The 26,098-nt window shown below is 44.8% G+C and overlaps 1 protein-coding gene across 1 annotated transcript in view; it reads left to right on the top strand.

Annotated features, from left to right (window-relative positions):
* Nucleotides 1-26,098, top strand: part of LOC138661412 (protocadherin-20-like) — a 100,552-nt gene that overhangs the window by 1,055 nt on the left and 73,399 nt on the right. The gene's annotated exons all lie outside the window — the stretch shown is intronic.

The raw sequence follows: 26,098 nt of genomic DNA on the forward strand, positions 1-26,098 counted from the left end.
TACAATACGTACTATTACACCCCTGTATCCCCCTGTACAATATGTACTATTACACCTCTATATCCTCCTGTACAATATGTACTATTACACCTCTATATCCTCCTGTACAATATGTACTATTACACCCCTGTATCCCCCTGTACAATATGTACTATTACACCTCTGTATCCTCCTGTACAATATGTACTATTACACCCCTGTATCCCCCTGTACAATATGTACTATTACACCTCTGTATCCTCCTGTACAATATGTACTATTACACCCCTGTATCCTCCTGTACAATATGTACTATTATAATAATAATAATAATAATAATAATTTTCATTTATATAGCGCCAACATATTCCGCAGCGCTTTACAAATTATAGAGGGGACTTGTACAGACAATAGACATTACAGCATAATAATAATCACAGTTCAAAACAGATACCAGGAGGAGTGAGGGCCCTGCTGCTCGCAAGCTACAAACTATGGGGAAAAGGGGAGACACGAGAGGTGGATGGTAACAATTGCTTTAGTTATTCGGACCGGCCATAGTGTAAGGCTCAGGTGTTCATGTAAAGCTGCATGAACCAGTTACCTGCCTAAGTATGTAGCAGTACAGACACAGAGGGCTAATACTGCATAAAGTGTATGAGAACATGATGCGAGGAACCTTTTTTTTTTTTTTTTTATTATAAATAGGCCACACAGGGATCGTTAGGTTAATGCATTGAGGCGGTAGGCTAGTCTGAACAAATGAGTTTTTAGGGCACGCTTAAAACTGTGGGGATTGGGGATTAATCGTATTAACCTAGGTAGTGCATTCCAAAGAATCGGCGCAGCACGTGTAAAGTCTTGGAGAGGGAGGTTCTGATTATTGAGGATGCTAACCTGAGGTCATTAGCGGAGCGGAGGGCACGGGTAGGGTGGTAGACTGATACCAGGGAGGAGATGTAGGGTGGTGCTGAGCCATGGAGTGCTTTGTGGATGAGGGTAGTAGTTTTGTACTGGATTCTGGAGTGGATGGGTAGCCAGTGTAATGACTGGCACAGGGTAGAGGCATCGGTGTAACGGTTGGTGAGGAATATGATCCTGGCTGCAGCATTCAGGACAGATTGGAGCGGGGAGAGTTTTGCAAGAGGGAGACCGATTAGTAGAGAGTTACAATAGTCCAGACGAGAATGAATAAGTGAAACAGTAAGAGTTTTTGCAGAGTCGAAAGTAAGAAAAGGGCGAATTCTAGAAATGTTTTTGAGATGCAGGTAAGAAGAGCGAGCCAGTGATCGGATGTAGGGGGTGAATGAAAGGTCAGAATTAAGGATGACCCCAAGGCAGCGGGCATGTTGCTTTGGAGTAATGGTGGAACCGCACATGGAGATGGCAATGTCAGGCAAAGGTAGGTTAGTAGAGGGAGAGAACACGAGGAGTTCAGTTTTTGACAGGTTTAGTTTCAGATAGAGGGAGGACATGATGTTAGAGACAGCGGTAAGACAATCACTGGTGTTTTCTAAAAAGGTCGGTGTGATATCAGGAGCAGAAGTGTATAATTGGGTGTCGTCAGCATAGAGATGGTACTGGAAACCAAATCTACTGATTGTTTTTCCAATAGGGGCAGTATACAAAGAGAAGAGAAGGGGGCCTAGGACTGATCCTTGAGGAACCCCAACAGTAAGGGGAAGGTGAGAGGAGGAGGAACCAGCAAAACATACAGTGAAGGATCGGTCAGAGAGATAGGAGGAGAACCAGGAGAGAACGGTGTCCTTGAGGCCGATGGAGCGGAGCATAGTGAGGAGGAGCTGATGATCCACAGTGTCGAATGCTGCAGAGAGATCCAAGAGAATTAGCATGGAGTAGTGACCATTAGATTTAGCTGTTAGTAGGTCATTAGAGACTTTAATGAGGGCAGTTTCAGTAGAGTGTAAAGAGCGGAAGCCAGATTGAAGAGGGTCGAGAAGAGAGTTATCTGAGAGATAGCGGGTAAGACGGGAGTGGACCAGGCGTTCGAGGAGTTTAGAGATGAAGGGAAGATTAGAGACAGGTCTATAATTAGCGGCACAGTTTTGGTCGAGGGATGGTTTTTTAAGTAATGGATGTATGATGGCATGCTTAAATGAGGAGGGAAAAATACCGGAAGTGAGGGAAAGGTTGAATATTTTTGTTAGGTCAGAGGTGACAGCCGGGGAAAGGGACTGGAGGAGATGTGACGGAATGGGGTCACTGGTGCACTATTACACCTCTGTATCCCCCTGTACATTATGTTGTATGACTCCTCTATATCCCCCTGTACAATATGTACTATTACACCTCTATATCCCCCTGTACAATATGTACTATTACACCCCTGTATCCTCCTGTACAATATGTACTATTACACCTCTGTATCCCCCTGTACATTATGTTGTATGACTCCTCTATATCCCCCTGTACAATATGTACTATTACACCCCTGTATCCTCCAGTACAATATGTACTATTACACCTCTGTATCCTCCTGTACATTATGTTGTATGACTCCTCTATATCCCCCTGTACAATATGTACTATTACACCTCTATATCCCCTGTTATGGCTGGCAATCAGGCAACACAGCGTGCAGTAATCAGCGCACATACAGAGATCTGGCAAAAACCCAAAACAATAGGACGAGCTCTGAGACGTGGAATCTCTGTAGACTGCAGTACCTGAACTGTCCTCACACAACTGGAAGCAGCAGTGGATTGCGCCTATCACTACCTATGCAACTCGGCACTGCCTGAGGAGCTGACTAGCCTGAAGATAGAAATACAAGCCTGACTTACCTCAGAGAAACACCCCAAAGGAATAGGCAGCCCCCACACATAATGACTGTTAGCAAGATGAAAAGACAAACGTAGGAATGAAATAGATTCAGCAAAGTGAGGCCCGATATTCTAGACAGAGCGAGGATAGCAAAGAGAACTATGCAGTCTACAAAAAACCCTAAAACGAAAACCACGCAAAGGGGCAAAAAAGACCCACCGTGCCGAACTAACAGCACGGCGGTGCACCCCTTTGCTTCTCAGAGCTTCCAGCAAAAGATAATAACAAGCTGGACAGAAAAAACAGAAAACAAACTAGAAGCACTTATCTAGCAGAGCAGCAGGCCCAAGGAAAGATGCAGTAGCTCAGATCCAACACTGGAACATTGACAAGGAGCAAGGAAGACAGACTCAGGTGGAGCTAAATAGCAAGGCAGCCAACGAGCTCACCAAAACACCTGAGGGAGGACGCCCAGAGACTGCAATACCACTTGTGACCACAGAATTCACAACAGTACCCCCCCCTTGAGGAGGGGTCACCGAACCCTCACCAGAACCCCCAGGCCGACCAGGATGAGCCACATGAAAGGCACGAACAAGATCTGGGGCATGGACATCAGAGGCAAAAACCCAGGAATTATCTTCCTGAGCATAACCCTTCCATTTGACCAGATACTGGAGTTTCCGTCTAGAGACACGAGAATCCAAAATCTTCTCCACAATATACTCCAATTCCCCCTCCACCAAAACAGGGGCAGGAGGCTCCACAGATGGAACCATAGGTGCCACGTATCTCCTCAACAACGACCTATGGAATACATTATGTATGGAAAAGGAGTCTGGGAGGGTCAGACGAAAAGACACCGGATTGAGAATCTCAGAAATCCTATACGGACCAATAAAACGAGGTTTAAATTTAGGAGAGGAAACCTTCATAGGTATATGACGAGAAGATAACCAAACCAGATCCCCAACACGAAGTCGGGGTCCCACACGGCGTCTGCGATTAGCGAAAAGCTGAGCCTTCTCCTGGGACAAGGTCAAATTGTCCACTACCTGAGTCCAGATCTGCTGCAATCTGTCCACCACATAATCCACACCAGGACAGTCCGAAGACTCAACCTGTCCTGAAGAGAAACGAGGATGGAACCCAGAATTGCAGAAAAATGGAGAGACCAAGGTAGCCGAGCTGGCCCGATTATTAAGGGCGAACTCAGCCAACGGCAAAAATGACACCCAATCATCCTGGTCAGCGGAAACAAAACATCTTAGATATGTTTCCAAGGTCTGATTGGTTCGTTCGGTCTGGCCATTAGTCTGAGGATGGAAGGCCGAGGAAAAAGATAGGTCAATGCCCATCCTACCACAAAAGGCTCGCCAGAACCTTGAGACAAACTGGGAACCTCTGTCAGAAACAATATTCTCAGGAATGCCATGTAAACGAACCACATGCTGGAAGAACAAAGGCACCAAATCAGAGGAGGAAGGCAATTTAACCAAGGGCACCAGATGGACCATTTTAGAAAAGCGATCACAGACCACCCAAATGACAGACATCTTTTGAGAAACGGGAAGGTCAGAAATGAAATCCATCGAAATATGTGTCCAAGGCCTCTTCGGGACCGGCAAGGGCAAAAGCAACCCACTGGCACGTGAACAGCAGGGCTTAGCCCTAGCACAAATTCCACAGGACTGCACAAAAGCACGCACATCCCGCGACAGAGACGGCCACCAAAAGGATCTAGCAACCAACTCCCTGGTACCAAAGATTCCTGGATGACCGGCCAGCACCGAACAATGAAGTTCAGAGATAACTTTACTAGTCCACCTATCAGGGACGAACAGTTTCTCGGCCGGACAACGATCAGGTTTATTAGCCTGAAATTTCTGCAACACTCTCCGCAAATCAGGGGAGATGGCAGACACAATGACTCCTTCCTTGAGGATACTCGCCGGCTCAGATAACCCCGGAGAGTCGGGCACAAAACTCCTAGACAGAGCATCCGCCTTCACATTTTTAGAGCCCGGAAGGTATGAAATCACAAAATCAAAACGAGCAAAAAATAACGACCAACGGGCCTGTCTAGGATTCAAGCGCTTGGCAGACTCAAGATAAGTAAGGTTCTTATGATCAGTCAAAACCACCACGCGATGCTTAGCACCCTCAAGCCAATGACGCCACTCCTCGAATGCCCACTTCATGGCCAGCAACTCTCGGTTGCCCACATCATAATTACGCTCAGCAGCAGAAAATTTCCTGGAAAAGAAAGCACATGGTTTCAACACTGAGCAACCAGAACCTCTCTGTGACAAAACCGCCCCTGCACCAATCTCAGAAGCATCAACCTCGACCTGGAACGGAAGAGAAACATCAGGTTGACACAACACAGGGGCACAGCAAAAACGACGCTTCAACTCCTGAAAAGCTTCCACGGCAGCAGAAGACCAATTAACCAAATCAGCACCCTTCTTGGTCAAATCGGTCAATGGTCTGGCAATGCTAGAAAAATTACAGATGAAGCGACGATAAAAATTAGCAAAGCCCAGGAATTTCTGCAAACTTTTTAGAGATGTCGGCTGAGTCCAATCCTGGATGGCCTGAACCTTAACCGGATCCATCTCGATAGTAGAAGGGGAAAAGATGAACCCCAAAAATGAAACTTTCTGCACACCGAAGAGACACTTTGATCCCTTCACAAACAAGGAATTAGCACGCAGTACCTGGAAAACCATTCTGACTTGCTTTACATGAGACTCCCAATCATCTGAGAAGATCAAAATGTCATCCAAGTAAACAATCAAGAATTTATCCAGATACTCACGAAAAATGTCATGCATAAAAGACTGAAAAACAGATGGAGCATTGGCAAGTCCGAACGGCATCACCAGATACTCAAAATGACCCTCGGGCGTATTAAATGCCGTTTTCCATTCATCTCCCTGCCTGATTCTCACCAGATTATACGCACCACGAAGATCAATCTTAGTAAACCAACTAGCCCCCTTAATCCGAGCAAACAAGTCAGAAATCAATGGCAAGGGATACTGAAACTTAACAGTGATCTTATTAAGAAGGCGGTAATCAATACACGGTCTTAGCGAACCATCCTTCTTGGCTACAAAAAAGAACCCTGCTCCCAATGGTGACGACGATGGGCGAATATGTCCCTTCTCCAGGGACTCCTTCACATAACTGCGCATAGCGGTGTGTTCAGGTACGGACAAATTAAATAAACGACCCTTAGGGAATTTACTACCAGGAATCAAATCGATAGCACAATCACAATTCCTATGCGGAGGAAGGGCATCAGACTTGGACTCTTCAAATACATCCTGAAAGTCCGACAAGAACTCTGGGATGTCAGAAGGAATGGATGACGAAATAGACAAAAATGAAACATCACCATGTACTCCCTGACAACCCCAGCTGGTTACCGACATAGAGTTCCAATCCAATACTGGATTATGGGTTTGTAGCCATGGCAACCCCAACACGACCACATCATGCAAATTATGCAGTACCAAAAAGCGAATAACTTCCTGATGTGCAGGAGCCATGCACATGGTCAGCTGGGCCCAGTACTGAGGCTTATTCTTGGCCAGAGGTGTAGCATCAATTCCTCTCAACGGAATAGGACACCGCAAAGGCTCCAAGAAAAATCCACAACGTTTAGCATAATCCAAATCCATCAGATTCAGGGCAGCGCCTGAATCCACAAACGCCATGACAGAATACGATGACAAAGAGCACATTAAGGTAATGGACAAAAGGAATTTGGACTGTACAGTACCAATAACGGCAGAGCTATCGAACCGCCTAGTGCGTTTAGGACAATTAGAAATAGCATGAGTAGAATCACCACAATAGAAACACAGTCTGTTCAGACGTCTGTGTTCGTACCGTTCTACTTTAGTCATAGTCCTGTTGCACTGCATAGGCTCAGGCTTACTCTCAGACAATACCGCCAGATGGTGCACAGATTTACGCTCGCGCAAGCGACGACCGATCTGAATGGCCAAGGACATAGACTCATTCAAACCAGCAGGCATAGGAAATCCCACCATTACATCCTTAAGAGCTTCAGAGAGACCCTTTCTGAACAAAGCCGCTAGTGCAGATTCATTCCACAGAGTGAGTACTGACCATTTTCTAAATTTCTGACAATATAGTTCTACATCATCCTGACCCTGGCATAAAGCCAGCAGATTTTTCTCAGCTTGATCCACTGAATTAGGCTCATCGTAAAGCAATCCCAGCGCCTGGAAAAAAGCATCAATATTACTCAATGCAGAATCTCCTGGTGCAAGAGAAAACGCCCAGTCCTGTGGGTCGCCGCGCAAAAAAGAAATAATAATCAAAACCTGTTGAATAGGATTACCAGAAGAATGAGGTTTCAAGGCCAAAAATAGCTTACAATTATTTCTGAAGCTCAGGAACTTAGTTCTGTCACCAAAAAACAAATCAGGAATCGGAATTCTTGGTTCTAGCATCGATTTCTGATCAATAGTATCTTGAATCTTTTGTACATTTACAACGAGATTATCCATTGAGGAGCACAGAGCCTGAATATCCATGTCCACAGCTGTGTCCTGAAGCACTCTAATGTCTAGGGGAAAAAAAAGACTGAAGACAGAGCTAAGAAAAAAAAATGATGTCAGGATTTCTTTTTTCCCTCTATTGGAAATCATTGAATTGGCTCCTTGTACTGTTATGGCTGGCAATCAGGCAACACAGCGTGCAGTAATCAGCGCACATACAGAGATCTGGCAAAAACCCAAAACAATAGGACGAGCTCTGAGACGTGGAATCTCTGTAGACTGCAGTACCTGAACTGTCCTCACACAACTGGAAGCAGCAGTGGATTGCGCCTATCACTACCTATGCAACTCGGCACTGCCTGAGGAGCTGACTAGCCTGAAGATAGAAATACAAGCCTGACTTACCTCAGAGAAACACCCCAAAGGAATAGGCAGCCCCCACACATAATGACTGTTAGCAAGATGAAAAGACAAACGTAGGAATGAAATAGATTCAGCAAAGTGAGGCCCGATATTCTAGACAGAGCGAGGATAGCAAAGAGAACTATGCAGTCTACAAAAAACCCTAAAACGAAAACCACGCAAAGGGGCAAAAAAGACCCACCGTGCCGAACTAACAGCACGGCGGTGCACCCCTTTGCTTCTCAGAGCTTCCAGCAAAAGATAATAACAAGCTGGACAGAAAAAACAGAAAACAAACTAGAAGCACTTATCTAGCAGAGCAGCAGGCCCAAGGAAAGATGCAGTAGCTCAGATCCAACACTGGAACATTGACAAGGAGCAAGGAAGACAGACTCAGGTGGAGCTAAATAGCAAGGCAGCCAACGAGCTCACCAAAACACCTGAGGGAGGACGCCCAGAGACTGCAATACCACTTGTGACCACAGAATTCACAACAATCCCCCTGTACAATATGTACTATTACACCTCTGTATCCTCCTGTACATTATGTTGTATGACTCCTCTATATCCCCCTGTACAATATGTACTATTACACCCCTGTCTCCCCCTGTACAATATGTACTATTACACCTCTTTATCCCCCTGTACAATATGTACTATTACACCTCTGTATCCCCCTGTACAATATGTACTATTACACCCCTGTATCCTCCTGTACAATATGCTGACACCTCTATATCCTCCTGTACAATGTGTACTATTACACCTCTGTATCCTCCTGTACAATATGTACTATTACACCCCTGTATCCCCCTGTACAATATGCTGACACCTCTATATCCTCCTGTACAATATGTACTATTACACCTCTGTATCCTCCTGTACAATATGTACTATTACACCTCTGTATCCTCCTGTACAATATGTACTATTACACCTCTGTATCCTCCTGTACATTATGTTGTATGACTCCTCTATATCCCCATGTACAATATGTACTATTACACCCCTGTATCCCCCTGTACAATATGTACTATTACACCTCTATATCCCCCTGTACAATATGTACTATTACACCCCTGTATCCCCCTGTACAATATGTACTATTACACCCCTGTATCCTCCTGTACAATATGCTGGCACCTCTATATCCTCCTGTACAATATGTACTATTACACCTCTGTATCCTCCTGTACAATATGTACTATTACACTTCTGTATCCCCCTGTACAATATGTACTATTACACCCCTGTATCCTCCTGTACAATATGTACTATTACACTTCTGTATCCCCCTGTACAATATGTACTATTACACCCCTGTATCTCCTGTACAATATGTACTATTACACCCCTGTATCCTCCTGTACATTATGTTGTATGACTCCTCTATATCCCCCTGTACAATATGTACTATTACACCTCTATATCCCCCTGTACAATATGTACTATTACACCTCTGTATCCTCCTGTACAATATGCTGACACCTCTATATCCTCCTGTACAATATGTACTATTACACCTCTGTATCCTCCTGTACAATATGTACTATTACACCTCTGTATCCTCCTGTACATTATGTTGTATGACTCCTCTATATCCCCCTGTACAATATGTACTATTACACCCCTGTATCCCCCTGTACAATATGTACTATTACACCTCTGTATCCTCCTGTACAATATGTACTATTACACCTCTGTATCCCCCTGTACAATATGTACTATTACACCCCTGTATCCTCCTGTACAATATGCTGACACCTCTATATCCTCCTGTACAATATGTACTATTACACCTCTGTATCCTCCTGTACAATATGTACTATTACACCCCTGTATCCCCCTGTACAATATGCTGACACCTCTATATCCTCCTGTACAATATGTACTATTACACCTCTGTATCCTCCTGTACAATATGTACTATTACACCTCTGTATCCTCCTGTACATTATGTTGTATGACTCCTCTATATCCCCCTGTACAATATGTACTATTACACCCCTGTATCCCCCTGTACAATATGTACTATTACCTCTGTATCCCCCTGTACAATATGTACTATTACACCCCTGTATCCCCCTGTACAATATGTACTATTACACCTCTGTATCCTCCTGTACAATATGTACTATTACACCTCTATATCCCCCTGTACAATATGTACTATCACACCCCTGTATCCCCCTGTACAATATGTACTATTACACCCCTGTATCCTCCTGTACAATATACTGACACCTCTATATCCTCCTGTACAATATGTACTATTACACCTCTGTATCCTCCTGTACAATATGTACTATTACACTTCTGTATCCCCTGTACAATATGTACTATTACACCTCTGTATCCCCCTGTACAATATGTACTATTACACCTCTGTATCCCCCTGTACAATATGTACTATTACACCTCTGTATCCCCCTGTACAATATGTACTATTACACCTCTGTATCCCCCTGTACAATATGTACTATTACACCTCTGTATCCCCCTGTACAATATGTACTATTACACCTCTGTATCCCCCTGTACAATATGTACTATTACACCTCTGTATCCTCCTGTACATTATGTTGTATGACTCCTCTATATCCCCCTGTACAATATGTACTATTAAACCTCTGTATCCCCCTGTACAATATGTACTATTACACCTCTGTATCCCCCTGTACAATATGTACTATTACACCTCTGTATCCCCCTGTACAATATGTACTATTACACCTCTGTATCCCCCTGTACAATATGTACTATTACACCTCTGTATCCCCCTGTACAATATGTACTATTACACCTCTGTATCCCCCTGTACAATATGTACTATTACACCTCTGTATCCCCCTGTACAATATGTACTATTACACCCCTGTATCCCCTGTACAATATGTTCTATTACACCTCTGTATCCCCCTGTACAATATGTACTATTACACCTCTGTATCTTCCTGTACAATATCTACTAGTACACCCCTGTATCCCCCTGTACAATATGTACTATTACACCCCTGTATCCCCCTGTACAATATGTACTATTACACCCCTGTATCCCCCTGTACAATATGTACTAGTACACCCCTGTATACGCCTATACAATATGTACTATTACACCTCTGTATCCTCTTGTACAATATGTACTATTACACCTCTGTATCCCCCTGTACAATATGTACTATTACACCTCTGTATCCTCCTGTACAATATGTACTATTACACCTCTATATCCTCCTGTACAATATGTTCTATTACACCTCTATATCCTCCTGTACAATATGTACTATTACCTCTGTATCCTCCTGTACAATATGCTGACACCTCTGTATCCTCCTGTACAATATGTACTATTACACCCCTGTATCCCCTGTACAATATGTTCTATTACACCTCTGTATCCCCCTGTACAATATGTACTATTACACCTCTGTATCTTCCTGTATAATATCTACTAGTACACCCCTGTATCCCCCTGTACAATATGTACTATTACACCCCTGTATCCCCCTGTACAATATGTACTATTACACCCCTGTATCCCCCTGTACAATATGTACTAGTACACCCCTGTATACGCCTATACAATATGTACTATTACACCTCTGTATCCTCTTGTACAATATGTACTATTACACCTCTGTATCCTCTTGTACAATATGTACTATTACCTCTGTATCCTCCTGTACAATATGTACTATTACACCTCTGTATCCTCCTGTACAATATGTACTATTACACCTCTATATCCTCCTGTACAATATGTTCTATTACACCTCTATATCCTCCTGTACAATATGTACTATTACCTCTGTATCCTCCTGTACAATATGCTATATCCTCCTGTACAATATGTACTGTGTCACCTCTATAACCTCCTGTAATCGTATGAACATATATTTTAGCATCATATAAGAATGAATAACAAAAAGTGACAGAAAGGGGACAAAGGAACAGAGTCCAAATGATGTAAAATATATTGACCAAGAGATCTAGATGTAATTTGATTTTAACGTTGCACCCCAACCTCCTGTACAATATGTACTATTACCTCTGTATCCTCCTGTACAATATGTACTATTACACCTCTGTATCCTCCTGTACAATATGTACTATTACACCTCTGTATCCTCCTATACAATATGTACTATTACACCTCTGTATCCTCCTGTACAATATGTACTATTACACCTCTGTATCCCCCTGTACAATATGTACTATTACACCTCTGTATCCTCCTGTACAATATGTACTATTACCTCTGTATCCTCCTGTACAATATGTAGTATTACACCTCTGTATCCTCCTGTACAATATGTACTATTACACCTCTGTATCCTCCTGTACAATATGTACTATTACACCTCTGTATCCTCCTGTACAATATGTACTATTACACCTCTGTATCCCCCTGTACAATATGTAGTATTACACCTCTGTATCCTCCTGTACAATATGTACTATTACACCTCTGTATACTCCTGTACAATATGTACTATTACACCTCTGTATCCTCCTGTACAATATGTACTATTACACCTGTATCCCCCTGTACAATATGTACTATTACACCTCTGTATCCTCCTGTACAATATGTACTATTACACCTCTGTATCCCCCTGTACAATATGTACTATTACACCTCTGTATCCTCCTGTACAATATGTACTATTACCTCTGTATCCTCCTGTACAATATGTAGTATTACACCTCTGTATCCTCCTGTACAATATGTACTATTACACCTCTGTATACTCCTGTACAATATGTACTATTACACCTCTGTATCCTCCTGTACAATATGTACTATTACACCTGTATCCCCCTGTACAATATGTACTATTACACCTCTGTATCCTCCTGTACAATATGTACTATTACACCTCTGTATCCCCCTGTACAATATGTACTATTACCTCTGTATCCTCCTGTACAATATGTACTATTACACCTCTGTATCCTCCTGTACAATATGCTGACACCTCTGTATCCTCCTGTACAATATGTACTATTACACCTCTGTATCCTCCTGTACAATATGCTGACACCTCTGTATCCTCCTGTACAATATGCACTATTACACCTCTATATGCCCTGTACAATATGTACTATTACACCTCTGTATCCCCCTGTACAATATGTACTATTACACCTCTGTATCCTCCTGTACAATATGTACTATTACCTCTGTATCCTCCTGTACAATATGTACTATTACACCTCTGTATCCTCCTGTACAATATGTACTATTACACCCCTGTATCCTCCTGTACAATATACTGACACCTCTATATCCTCCTGTACAATATGTACTATTACACCTCTGTATCCTCCTGTACAATATGTACTATTACACCTCTGTATCCTCCTGTACAATATGTACTATTACACCTCTGTATCCCCCTGTACAATATGTACTATTACCTCTGTATCCCCCTGTACAATATGTACTATTACCTCTGTATCCCCCTGTACAATATGTACTATTACCTCTGTATCCTCCTGTACAATATGTACTATTACACCTCTGTATCCTCCTGTACAATATGTACTATTACACCTCTGTATCCTCCTGTACAATATGTACTATTACCTCTGTATCCTCCTGTACAATATGTACTATTACACCTCTGTATCCTCCTGTACAATATGTACTATTACACCTCTGTATCCTCCTGTACAATATGTACTATTACCTCTGTATCCTCCTGTACAATATGTACTATTACCTCTGTATCCCCCTGTACAATATGTACTATTACCTCTGTATCCTCCTGTACAATATGTACTATTACACCTCTGTATCCCCCTGTACAATATGTACTATTACACCTCTGTATCCTCCTGTACAATATGTACTATTACACCTCTGTATCCCCCTGTACAATATGTACTATTACACCTCTGTATCCTCCTGTACAATATGTACTATTACACCTCTGTATCCTCCAGTACAATATGTACTATTACACCTCTGTATCCTCCAGTACAATATGTACTATTACCTCTGTACCCTCCTGTGCAATATGTACTATTACCTCTGTATCCTCCTGTGCAATATGTACTATTACCTCTGTATCCTCCTGTACAATATGTACTATTACCTCTGTATCCTCCTGTACAATATGCTCTGACACCTCTGTATCCTCCTGTACAATGTACTATTACACCTCTGTATCCTCCTGTACAATATGTACTATTACACCTCTGTATCCTCCTGTACAATATGCTGACACCTCTGTATCCTCCTGTACAATATGTACTATTACACCCCTGTATCCTCCAGTACAATATGTACTATTACACCTCTATATCCTCCTGTACAATATGCTGACACCTCTGTATCCTCCTGTACCAATATGTACTATTACACCTCTGTATTCTCCTGTACAATATGTACTATTACACCTCTGTATCCTCCTGTACAATATGTACTATTACACCTCTGTATCCTCCAGTACAATATGTACTATTACACCCCTGTATCCTCCTGTACAATATGTACTATTACACCTCTGTATCCCCCTGTACAATATGTACTATTACACCTCTGTATCCTCCTGTACAATATGTACTATTACACCTCTGTATCCCCCTGTACAATATGCTGACACCTCTGTATCCTCCTGTACCAATATGATATTATTATGATGGAATATAGGCTGAACTGGATGGACAAATGTTTTTTTTTCGGCCTTACTAACTATGTTACTATGTTACTTTTACACCTCTGTATCCTCCTGTACCAATATGTACTATTACACCTCTGTATCCTTGTCACGATTCCCCTGACCGCTGTCACCAATGGGTCAGGATTCACACCGTGACTGTCACCCCTACGTCACGGATTGAGGTGACTTTAGGCCAACAGACGGCTATCACATGTGCAGGGGGCTTATCTTAGTTATCCCTCCACTCCACGATGTGATGAAAAAACCCCACACAAGGCTATTGACCTCTTAGTTTACAGCAGGGGCTTATTCTAGGTATCCCACTGCTTTCAATATACCACAAACTGCAGGGATTTATGTATATCCCGCTTACAGTTCCACTTAACACTTGCAGCTCTCTGGCGCCCCCTTACTCTCAGGTCAGATCAGGTACTGCACCCTGGGTAATTAGTCGCCAGAAAGGCTGCCTGCTATGTACTGGCTATTGGGCACGCTGCAGCGACGCGATAACTACTCCCACTCAGACAGGAACAATAATTATTAACCCCGCAGTTGCTTCAGCATCGCTCAACAGTCTGCACACTTTCGCTGCCACCAGCTTCGATTAAACGGGTCCGAAGCTAACCCAACACAACAGTAACAGTAGCGTATTTCACTTCAGAAGACAGGGTAAGTTTAGAGCATGGATGAACGAACTAATATATAATAGTATATTCCATTGAAATTAATTAGGCAGTGCTTTATGAAAAATATTTTATAAAGAAGTTACAAATGAGACAATTGCAAATATGTACAAGGTGTCACGATATGGTATGAAATATCATAAGTAGTTCTCTAGCCTGTGTGGGCTAAGCCCCCTTCTTGGAGAACAGTTTGTAGCTGCAAATTCCTGGCTTTCCTTCTCTGAGAGTATGGGGGAAGAGAGGTTTTATTGCCGAACGGAATTTACGACTAGCATTTCCTGTGTAAGCTCTTGTCCAGCTAGAACAGGAAAAATGGCTCCAAAAATTCATGAAAGATTCTTTGTTTAGTTTTTGTTAGATATTAGGCAAACGATTTAAGCTAGAAATACGAAAATATATATTCGTAGTCTCACTCGGTGTAGCTACACATCTCATGACACTCGGGTTTCTAACTCCATCTGGTAAAGAAGTAGGGTTTTCTCTGTAAATATGTATCCCAGATAGGACATATTTGATCTCATTAGAATGCTCACGTTAATCTGAGATGAATGATGAGCTTTTTAGGACGCTGACATGTTTTGTAGTGAAGTTATAGAAATCAGAGAGAATAGTTTAAAGTTTAGGCAGAATGTAGAGAGAGGAGGGTCTGGATAAGCCAGCCTTTCTGTGATGTCACAGCCTTAATGTTTTAAGTGTCTGGCAGGCTCTGAGGAGTCACTTGCTGCTGGATTTCTTGTCCTGTCCTGGAAGAGCCCTGCTCACGTCCCAATGAGCTGGGACGTATGGAAAAACTCCACTAGCCTGGTTGCTTGTCATGCTTTAAACATGTAAGTGTTGCTTTTCACATTTATTCCCTTTATGTTATAATTACCCATGTACATATTTGCAATTGTCTCATTTATAACCTCTTTATAAACTATTTTTCATAAAGCACTGCCTAATTATTTTTAATGGGATATACTATTATATATTAGTTCGTTCTCCTGTTCTAAACCGTACCCTAAGTCTCTGAAGGGAAATACGCTACTGTTACTGTTGTGTTGGGTTAGCTTTGGACCCGTTTAATCGAAGCTGGTGGCAGCGAAAGTGTGCTGACGGTTGGATTATGCTGAAGCAACTGCGGGTTTGATAATTATTGTTCCTGCCTGTGTGGGAGTAGTTATCGCGTCGCTGCAGCGTGCCCAATAGCCAGTACATAGCAGGCAGCCTTTCTGGCGACTAATTACCCAGGGTGCAGTACCTAATCTGACCTGAGAGTAAGGGGGGCGCCAGAGAGCTGCAAGTGTTAAGTGGAACTGTAAGCGGGATATACATAAATCCCTGCAGTTCGTGGTATATAGAAAAGCAGTGGGATACCTAGAATAAGCCCCTGCTGTAAACTAAGAGGTCAATAGCCTTGTGTGTGGTTTTTCATCACATTGTTAGCAGTGGAGGGATAACTAAGATAAGCCCCCCTGCACATGTGATAGCCGTCTGTTGGCCTAAAGTCACCCTGATCCGTGACGTAGGGGTGACGGTCACGGTGTGAATCCTGACCCAGTGGTGACAGCGGTCAGGGGAATCGTGACAATTGGTGGCAAGGCGGTGGGATATCTTAGAGCATTAGTGATTTGGTTTGAGTAATCATTCCTCTCACTAAAAACTTGCAGAAAGTTCTTGCGAGGACTCTGCGCAAATAAGTTTGGAGAACGAACTCAGTGCTTTTTAGTTGTGAGACAATTGCGTACTGGTAATTATCCCCTCCCTTTCTCTTCGTTTTTCTATCCTATCTTTTATTTGGCAACCATGGTTGGGCTGGGAGAAACCTTTTATGAGCAGCAGACCAGAGACACCCTTGTTGCCTTATGCAAGACACAGCACATTGACTTTGCAAGCAAAAACAAAGCCCAACTGGTCGCAGATCTGGTGCAATGGGAAGCCGCTCGAGACCAATCTCAGAGCTCAGAGGCCGCAGAAGCCAGCACCAGCGAACATGGTGCTGCAGCAGAGGTCCAACCACTGAATGCTGGCCCTGTTAGCGATCCGGGCGAATTGGACCCCCACCTGCAGGCGGCCTTGAAAGAATTCCCCACTGACGACCATGAGGGACGTCGGCAGCTGATTCAGCAATACCGGCAAGAGGCCCGAGCCGAGCGGCAAGCTGAGCGGGAGTACCAGCTGCAGATGGCCCGGCTGCAAATGCAGGGGTCGTCCCAGTCCAGCCGTGAGCACAGCAGCGCTCAGATACCTAAGCCCCGACCCGATCACTTTCCTGTTATGGAGAAGGACGGGCACTTGGACACTTTTCTGCGGGCCTTTGAGAAAGCCTTCAGACAGTACCGGCTGCCTACAGATGAATGGGCCCGATACCTGACACCAGGGCTGAAAGGTAAAGCTCTGGAGGCGTTTGCTGCCCTCCCTCAAGAACAAGATGGAGACTATGAGGCCATCAAGCAGGCTCTGATAGCCAAGTACCAGCTTACACCCGAGGTGTACCGTAGAAAGTTCCGGACCCTCCAACGTGGCCCACACGACAGTTACAGTGATGTGGTGCATGGACTGGGGACCCACTTTGACCAGTGGACCCAAGGACTGTCAGTGACCACCTTTGCACAGCTGCGAGACCTGATGATCAAAGACCAGTTTTTTCATCTTTGCCCAGCTGAGGTGCGACAGTTCGTGATGGACAGAGAACCCAAAGACGTGACGAAAGCAGCGCAGATTGCCGATGCCTATGAGGCCAACCGTAGATCGGAAGCGCGGAAGCCAGTCACCACCAGCTGGAGAGGGGGTAAGCCTGCAACCAACGCCAGTACCCCTGCCAGCCAACACACCAGAGGTCCTGTCCCTGTGGCCAACAGCACCAGACCTACCACCGAACCTCGCGCGTGTTACACCTGCAAGCGGCCTGGGCATATCAGTACCTTCTGTCCAGACAGGCCGAAGAACCCCCCAGCCAAGGCCCCAGGGCCTAATGCAGCAGTTCTTTTTGTGGGTGGTGTGGTTGGGAGGGTGTGTGACAACGTACAGCCCGTCACTGTGGGAGGCCATGTTGCTACAGGCCTCAAGGACACCGGGGCTGAACGAACCCTCATCCGACCCGAACTGGCGGCCCCTGAAGAAATCATTCCAGGGAAAACCCTAACTGTCACTGGGATTGGGGGCATCAGCTGTCCCTTACCAATGGCCCGGTTTTTATTGATTGGGGTGCTGGGAGCGGGGTGAAGGAAGTGGGGCTGTCTGATAATTTGCCCACTGATGTTTTGTTGGGGACTGATTTGGGGAGGATGTATGCATACTACGTCCCTGACACCCCTCCCCAATCTACTAATGAGGGTAAAGTTAACCCTGATGATGATGATGATGGGAAATCGCATGTGTTACCTGACCATGCTTTATCTTGTGTTGATGCATCTACTAATGATTTTTTCCCTAGGATTGATGGTGAAAATGTTGTACCTGTGCCAGCTGAACCTGATAATGATTTTTCTGTGAAGGTTAATGTGTCCATAGGTACAGGTGTGCCCAGCCACGTCGCTCTGCGGAGTGAGACGGCTGAGGAACCCCTAACAGGGGCAAGTGTCGGTGCTACAGGAAATGGGGAGATGCATGGGAACCGTGAGGAAGGTGACGCCATGAAAGTGACCAGTGCCACCGAGGAAGGTAACTGGCCCATAAGTAGCACAGCCCCTGGAGTGTTGGGGGTGGATGGGGAGGTAGAGCCCATAGCAGCGCCGGCTGATGGGCCTGTAGAAATCCCCGGGGAGACAGCCTACGTAGCTGCTGTCACCCGCAGTCAGAGTGCCCGGAACGCAGATAACTGTCAGCCTTCCGGACCCTCCTCAGTCCCCACTGTGACTGAACCAGAGGTGGACCCAGAGCAGGTCCAAGAGGGTTCCCGTGGGGAAGGGACCCTGACGTCGCTTTTGGCTTCCCCTAGCCAGGAGTTTCAGGCCGCTATGCACACAGATGCGAGCCTAGAGAGTTTGAGACAACTCGCCGAGACGCCCACCTCCGTGACTGATAAGGAGAGGGTGTTCTGGGAACAAGGAAGGTTATACCGGGAGACAGTACCCGGAGAATCACAAAAGGAGTGGTTGAGGGAAAGACAGCTGGTCGTCCCGCAGCAATTCCGGGGTGAGTTGTTGCGGATTTCCCATGAGATCCCGCTAGCTGGACACTTGGGGATCAGCAAAACTAAGGCCCGGCTGTCTCAACACTTCTATTGGCCTAAGATGGGGACAGATGTGTCAAACTACTGCCGCTCCTGTGTCACCTGTCAAAGAGTGGGGAAGGCAGGGCCTGCTCTTAAGGCTCCCCTGATCCCTTTGCCAGTGATAGAAGAGCCTTTCCAGAGGATCGCGGTGGACATTGTGGGCCCGCTGGCCGTCCCCAGCAGCTCTGGAAAGCAATACATCCTTACTGTGGTAGACTATGCTACCCGGTACCCAGAGGCAGTAGCTCTGTCGTCAACTAGGGCAGATAAGGTGGCGGATGCCCTGTTGGCCATCTTTTCACGTGTAGGATTTCCCAGGGAAATGCTTACTGATCAAGGGACCCAATTTATGTCTCGCCTAATGGAGGCTCTCTGTAAGAGAATGCAGGTGAAGCACCTGGTATCGAGTGCGTATCACCCACAGACCAATGGCCTGTGTGAACGCTTCAATGGTACCCTCAAACAGATGCTACGCATGCTGGTTGAGACTCAAGGGCGCGACTGGGAGCGGTACCTCCCACACCTGCTGTTCGCTTACCGAGAGGTTCCGCAGGCCTCGACGGGGTTCTCCCCCTTCGAGCTCCTGTACGGCAGGCGAGTTCGGGGACCCCTTGGGTTGGTAAGAGAATCCTGGGAAGAGGAGCCGAACCCTTCTGAAGTGTCCATAGTGGAGTATGTCATGCGCTTCCGTGACAAGATGCAGACCTTGACGCAGTTGGTGCATGACAACATGACGCAGGCTCAGGCTGATCAGAAGCACTGGTACGACCAGAACGCCCGGGAGCGGACCTACCACATGGGTCAAAAGGTGTGGGTGCTGGTCCCCGTACCAACGGATAAGCTTCAGGCAGCCTGGGAGGGCCCGTACGTCGTCCACCAACAGCTCAACCCGGTCACTTACGTGGTCACGCTTGACCACGCTCGGGGTAGGCGAAAGGCCTTTCACGTCAACATGATGAAGGCTCATCACGAACGTGAACCTTTCGTTCTACCGGTCTGCAGCTTGCCCGAAGACGGTGAGGAAGACACCCTCCTGGACTTGCTGGCCCAAGCCAAGGCCAATGGGTCCATCGAGGATGTAGAGGTAAGCGCCTCGTTAACTGAACCCCAGCGGGTGCAGTTGCAAACCACACTGGAACCTTTCCGGGTCGTGTTCTCCAACCGACCTGGGAGGACTGAGTTAGCAGTCCACGAGGTGGACACCGGGAATCACGCCCCACTACGGCGAACACCCTATCGAATCTCTGACCAGGTGCAGCAGACTATGCGCCAAGAGATCGATGAGATGTTACAGCTGGGGGTGATTCGACGGTCAAAGAGCGCGTGGGCATCACCTGTAGTTCTCGTGCCAAAGAAGGACCGGACCACCCGGTTCTGCGTGGACTACAGGGGGCTCAACGCCATCACAGCCTCGGATGCGCACCCAATGCCGCGCATCGAGGAGCTGCTTGAGAAGTTAGCTGGCGCAAAATACCTGACAATAATGGATTTGAGTAGAGGATACTGGCAGATTCCCCTGAGCCCCGAGGCGCAGGAGAAGTCCGCCTTTATCACACCCTTTGGACTGTACGAGTCCACGGTCATGCCCTTCGGCATGAAGAATGCCCCTGCCACTTTCCAGCGGATGGTCAACCGCCTGCTTCAGGGACTGGAGACGTACGCCGTGGCGTACTTGGATGACATTGCCATCTTCAGTCCCTCCTGGAAGGAACACCTGCAGCATCTCGAGGAGGTGCTCAGGCGAATTCACCAAGCAGGACTGACTATCAAGCCGGGAAAGTGTCAGATGGGCATGAGGGAGGTTCACTACCTGGGAAACCGGGTAGGCGAAGGCACCATGGAGCCAGATCATGGCAATGGTGATGGGTTGGCCCACCAGGGTGAACCTGCTGAGGTGCGCATGGAGGAGAACCATCAGGTCCTGCCTCCCTAGCGCACACCAAAAGGGGGAGGTGTCACGATATGGTATGAAATATCATAAGTAGTTCTCTAGCCTGTGTGGGCTAAGCCCCCTTCTTGGAGAACAGTTTGTAGCTGCAAATTCCTGGCTTTCCTTCTCTGAGAGTATGGGGGAAGAGAGGTTTTATTGCCGAACGGAATTTACGACTAGCATTTCCTGTGTAAGCTCTTGTCCAGCTAGAACAGGAAAAATGGCTCCAAAAATTCATGAAAGATTCTTTGTTTAGTTTTTGTTAGATATTAGGCAAACGATTTAAGCTAGAAATACGAAAATATATATTCGTAGTCTCACTCGGTGTAGCTACACATCTCATGACACTCGGGTTTCTAACTCCATCTGGTAAAGAAGTAGGGTTTTCTCTGTAAATATGTATCCCAGATAGGACATATTTGATCTCATTAGAATGCTCACGTTAATCTGAGATGAATGATGAGCTTTTTAGGACGCTGACATGTTTTGTAGTGAAGTTATAGAAATCAGAGAGAATAGTTTAAAGTTTAGGCAGAATGTAGAGAGAGGAGGGTCTGGATAAGCCAGCCTTTCTGTGATGTCACAGCCTTAATGTTTTAAGTGTCTGGCAGGCTCTGAGGAGTCACTTGCTGCTGGATTTCTTGTCCTGTCCTGGAAGAGCCCTGCTCACGTCCCAATGAGCTGGGACGTATGGAAAAACTCCACTAGCCTGGTTGCTTGTCATGCTTTAAACATGTAAGTGTTGCTTTTCTCATTTATTCCCTTTATGTTATAATTACCCATGTACATATTTGCAATTGTCTCATTTATAACCTCTTTATAAACTATTTTTCATAAAGCACTGCCTAATTATTTTTAATGGGATATACTATTATATATTAGTTCGTTCTCCTGTTCTAAACCGTACCCTAAGTCTCTGAAGGGAAATACGCTACTGTTACTGTTGTGTTGGGTTAGCTTCGGACCCGTTTAATCGAAGCAGGTGGCAGCGAAAGTGTGCTGACGGTTGGATTATGCTGAAGCAACTGCGGGTTTGATAATTATTGTTCCTGCCTGTGTGGGAGTAGTTATCGCGTCGCTGCAGCGTGCCCAATAGCCAGTACATAGCAGGCAGCCTTTCTGGCGACTAATTACCCAGGGTGCAGTACCTAATCTGACCTGAGAGTAAGGGGGGCGCCAGAGAGCTGCAAGTGTTAAGTGGAACTGTAAGCGGGATATACATAAATCCCTGCAGTTCGTGGTATATAGAAAAGCAGTGGGATACCTAGAATAAGCCCCTGCTGTAAACTAAGAGGTCAATAGCCTTGTGTGTGGTTTTTCATCACATTGTTAGCAGTGGAGGGATAACTAAGATAAGCCCCCCTGCACATGTGATAGCCGTCTGTTGGCCTAAAGTCACCCTGATCCGTGACGTAGGGGTGACGGTCACGGTGTGAATCCTGACCCAGTGGTGACAGCGGTCAGGGGAATCGTGACACAAGGGTAATTATAACATAAAGGGAATAAATGAGAAAAAGCAACACTTACATGTTCAAAGCATGACAGGCAACCAGGCTAGGGCAGTTTCCATATATCCCAGTCCATGGGATGCTGCTGGCTTCAGGAGAGGACAAGAAGTCAGGAAGAAATCTAGCAGAGGAGCCAGCTGGGGAGCCTGCCACAAACTTAATACCTTAAGGCTTTGACATCACAGAAGGGCTGGCTTATCCAGACCCTCCTCTCTCTACATTCTGCCTAAACTTTAAACTATTCTCTCTAATTTCTATAACTTCACTACAAAACATGTCAGCGTCCTAAAAAGCTCATCATTCATCTCAGATTAACGTGAGCATTCTAATGAGATCAAATATGTCCTATCTGGGATACATATTTACAGAGAAAACCCTACTTCTTTACCAGATGGAGTTAGAAGCCCGAGATTCATGGGGTGTGTAGATACACCGAGTGAAAATAAGAATATATATTTTCGTATTTCTAGCTTAAATCGTTTGCCTAATATCTAACAAAAACTAAACAAAGAATCTTTCATGAATTCTTGAAGTTTCTACTTCCCTTATAGCTGAACCAGAGCTTACACAGGAAATGCTAGTCGTAAATTCCATTCGGCAATAAAACCTCTCTTCCCCCATACTCTCAGAGAAGGAAAGCCAGGAATTTGCAGCTACAAACTGTTACTCCAAGAAGGGGGGCTTAGCCCACGCAGGCTAGAAAACTACTTATGATATTTCATACCATATCGTGACAATCCTCCTGTACAATATGTACTATTACACCTCTGTATCCTCCTGTACAATATGTACTATTACACCTCTGTATCCCCCTGTACAATATGTACTATTACACCTCTGTATCCCCCTGTACAATATGTACTATTACACCTCTGTATCCTCCTGTACAATATGTACTATTACCTCTGTATCCTCCTGTACAATATGTAGTATTACACCTCTGTATCCTCCTGTACAATATGTACTATTACACCTCTGTATCCTCCTGTACAATATGTACTATTACACCTCTGTATCCTCCTGTACAATATGTACTATTACACCTCTGTATCCCCCTGTACAACATGTACTATTACACCTCTGTATCCTCCTGTACAATATGTACTATTACCTCTGTATCCTCCTGTACAATATGTAGTATTACACCTCTGTATCCTCCTGTACAATATGTACTATTACACCTCTGTATCCTCCTGTACAATATGTACTATTACACCTCTGTATCCTCCTGTACAATATGTACTATTACACCTCTGTATCCCCCTGTACAATATGTACTATTACACCTCTGTATCCTCCTGTACAATATGTACTATTACACCTCTGTATCCCCCTGTACAATATGTACTATTACCTCTGTATCCTCCTGTACAATATGTACTATTACACCTCTGTATCCTCCTGTACAATATGCTGACACCTCTGTATCCCCCTGTACAATATGTACTATTACACCTCTGTATCCTCCTGTACAATATGTACTATTGCACCTCTGTATCCTCCTGTACCAATATGTACTATTACACCTCTGTATCCCCCTGTACAATATGTACTATTACCTCTGTATCCCCCTGTACAATATGTACTATTACCTCTGTATCCCCCTGTACAATATGTACTATTACCTCTGTATCCTCCTGTACAATATGTACTATTACACCTCTGTGTCCTCCTGTACAATATGTACTATTACACCTCTGTATCCTCCTGTACAATATGTACTATTACACCTCTGTATCCCCCTGTACAACATGTACTATTACACCTCTGTATCCTCCTGTACAATATGTACTATTACCTCTGTATCCTCCTGTACAATATGTAGTATTACACCTCTGTATCCTCCTGTACAATATGTACTATTACACCTCTGTATCCTCCTGTACAATATGTACTATTACACCTCTGTATCCTCCTGTACAATATGTACTATTACACCTCTGTATCCCCCTGTACAATATGTACTATTACACCTCTGTATCCTCCTGTACAATATGTACTATTACACCTCTGTATCCCCCTGTGTCACGATATGGTATGAAATATCATAAGTAGTTCTTTTGCTAGCCTGAGTGGGCTAAGCCCCCTTCTTGGAGTAACAGTTGTAGCTGCAAATTCCTGGCTTTCCTTCTCAGAGAGTGTGGGGGTTAGAAGTTTTATGGCCGAACGGAATTTACGACTGGCATTTCCTGTGTAAGCTCTTGTCCAGCTAGAACAGGAAAAATGGCTCCAAAAATCCATGAAAGATTCTTTGTTTAGTTTTTGTTAGATATTAGGCAAACGATTTAAGCTAGAAATACGAAAATATATATTCGTAGTCTCACTCGGTGTAGCTACACATCTCATGAAACTCGGGCTTCTAACTCCATCTGGTACAGAAGTAGGGATTTCTCTGGAAATATGTATCCCAGTTAGGACATATTTGATCTCATTAGAATGCTCACGTTAATCTGAGATGAATGATGAGCTTTTTAGGACGCTGACATGTTTTGTAGTGAAGTTATAGAAACTAGAGAGAATAGTTTAAAGTTTAGGCAGAATGTAGAGAGAGGAGGGTCTGGATAAGCCAGCCCTTCTGTGATGTCACAGCCTTAATGTTTTAAGTGTCTGGCAGGCTCTGAGGAGTCACTTGCTGCTGGATTTCTTGTCCTGTCCTGGAAGAGCCCTGCTCACGTCCCAATGAGCTGGGACGTATGGGGAAAAACTCCACTAGCCTGGTTGCCTGTCATGCTTTGAACATGTAAGTGTTGCTTTTTTCTCATTTATTCCCTTTATGTTATAATTACCCATGTACATATTTGCAATTGTCTCATTTGTAACATCTTTATAAAATATTTTTGATAAAGCACTGCCTAATTAATTTCAATGGGATATACTATTATATGTTAGTTCAGTTCTCCATGCTCTAAACTTACCCTGTCTTCTGAAGGGAAATACGCTACTGTTACTGTTGTGTTGGGTTAGCTTCGGACCCGTTTAATCGAAGCTGGTGGCTGCGATACCGTGTGCAGGCTTTTGGGTTATGTTGTAGCGGCTGCGGCGTCAATAATTATTGTTCCTGCCTGAGTGGGAGTAGTTATCGCGTCGCTGCAGCGTGCCCAATAGCCAGTACATAGCAGGCAGCCTTTCTGGTGACTAATTACCCAGGGTGCAGTACCTAATCTGACCTGAGTGTAAGGGGGCGCCAGAGAGCTGCAAGTGTTAAGTGGAACTGTAAGCGGGATATACATAAATCCCTGCAGTTCGTGGTATATAGAAAAGCAGTGGGATACCTAGAATAAGCCCCTGCTGTAAACTAAGAGGTCAATAGCCTTGTGTGTGGTTTTTCATCACATTGTTAGCAGTGGAGGGATAACTAAGATAAGCCCCCCTGCACATGTGATAGCCGTCTGTTGGCCTAAAGTCACCCTG

Source organism: Ranitomeya imitator, chromosome 2 (genome assembly GCF_032444005.1).
Source record: "Ranitomeya imitator isolate aRanImi1 chromosome 2, aRanImi1.pri, whole genome shotgun sequence".
Classification (NCBI taxonomy): Eukaryota; Metazoa; Chordata; class Amphibia; order Anura; family Dendrobatidae; genus Ranitomeya; species Ranitomeya imitator.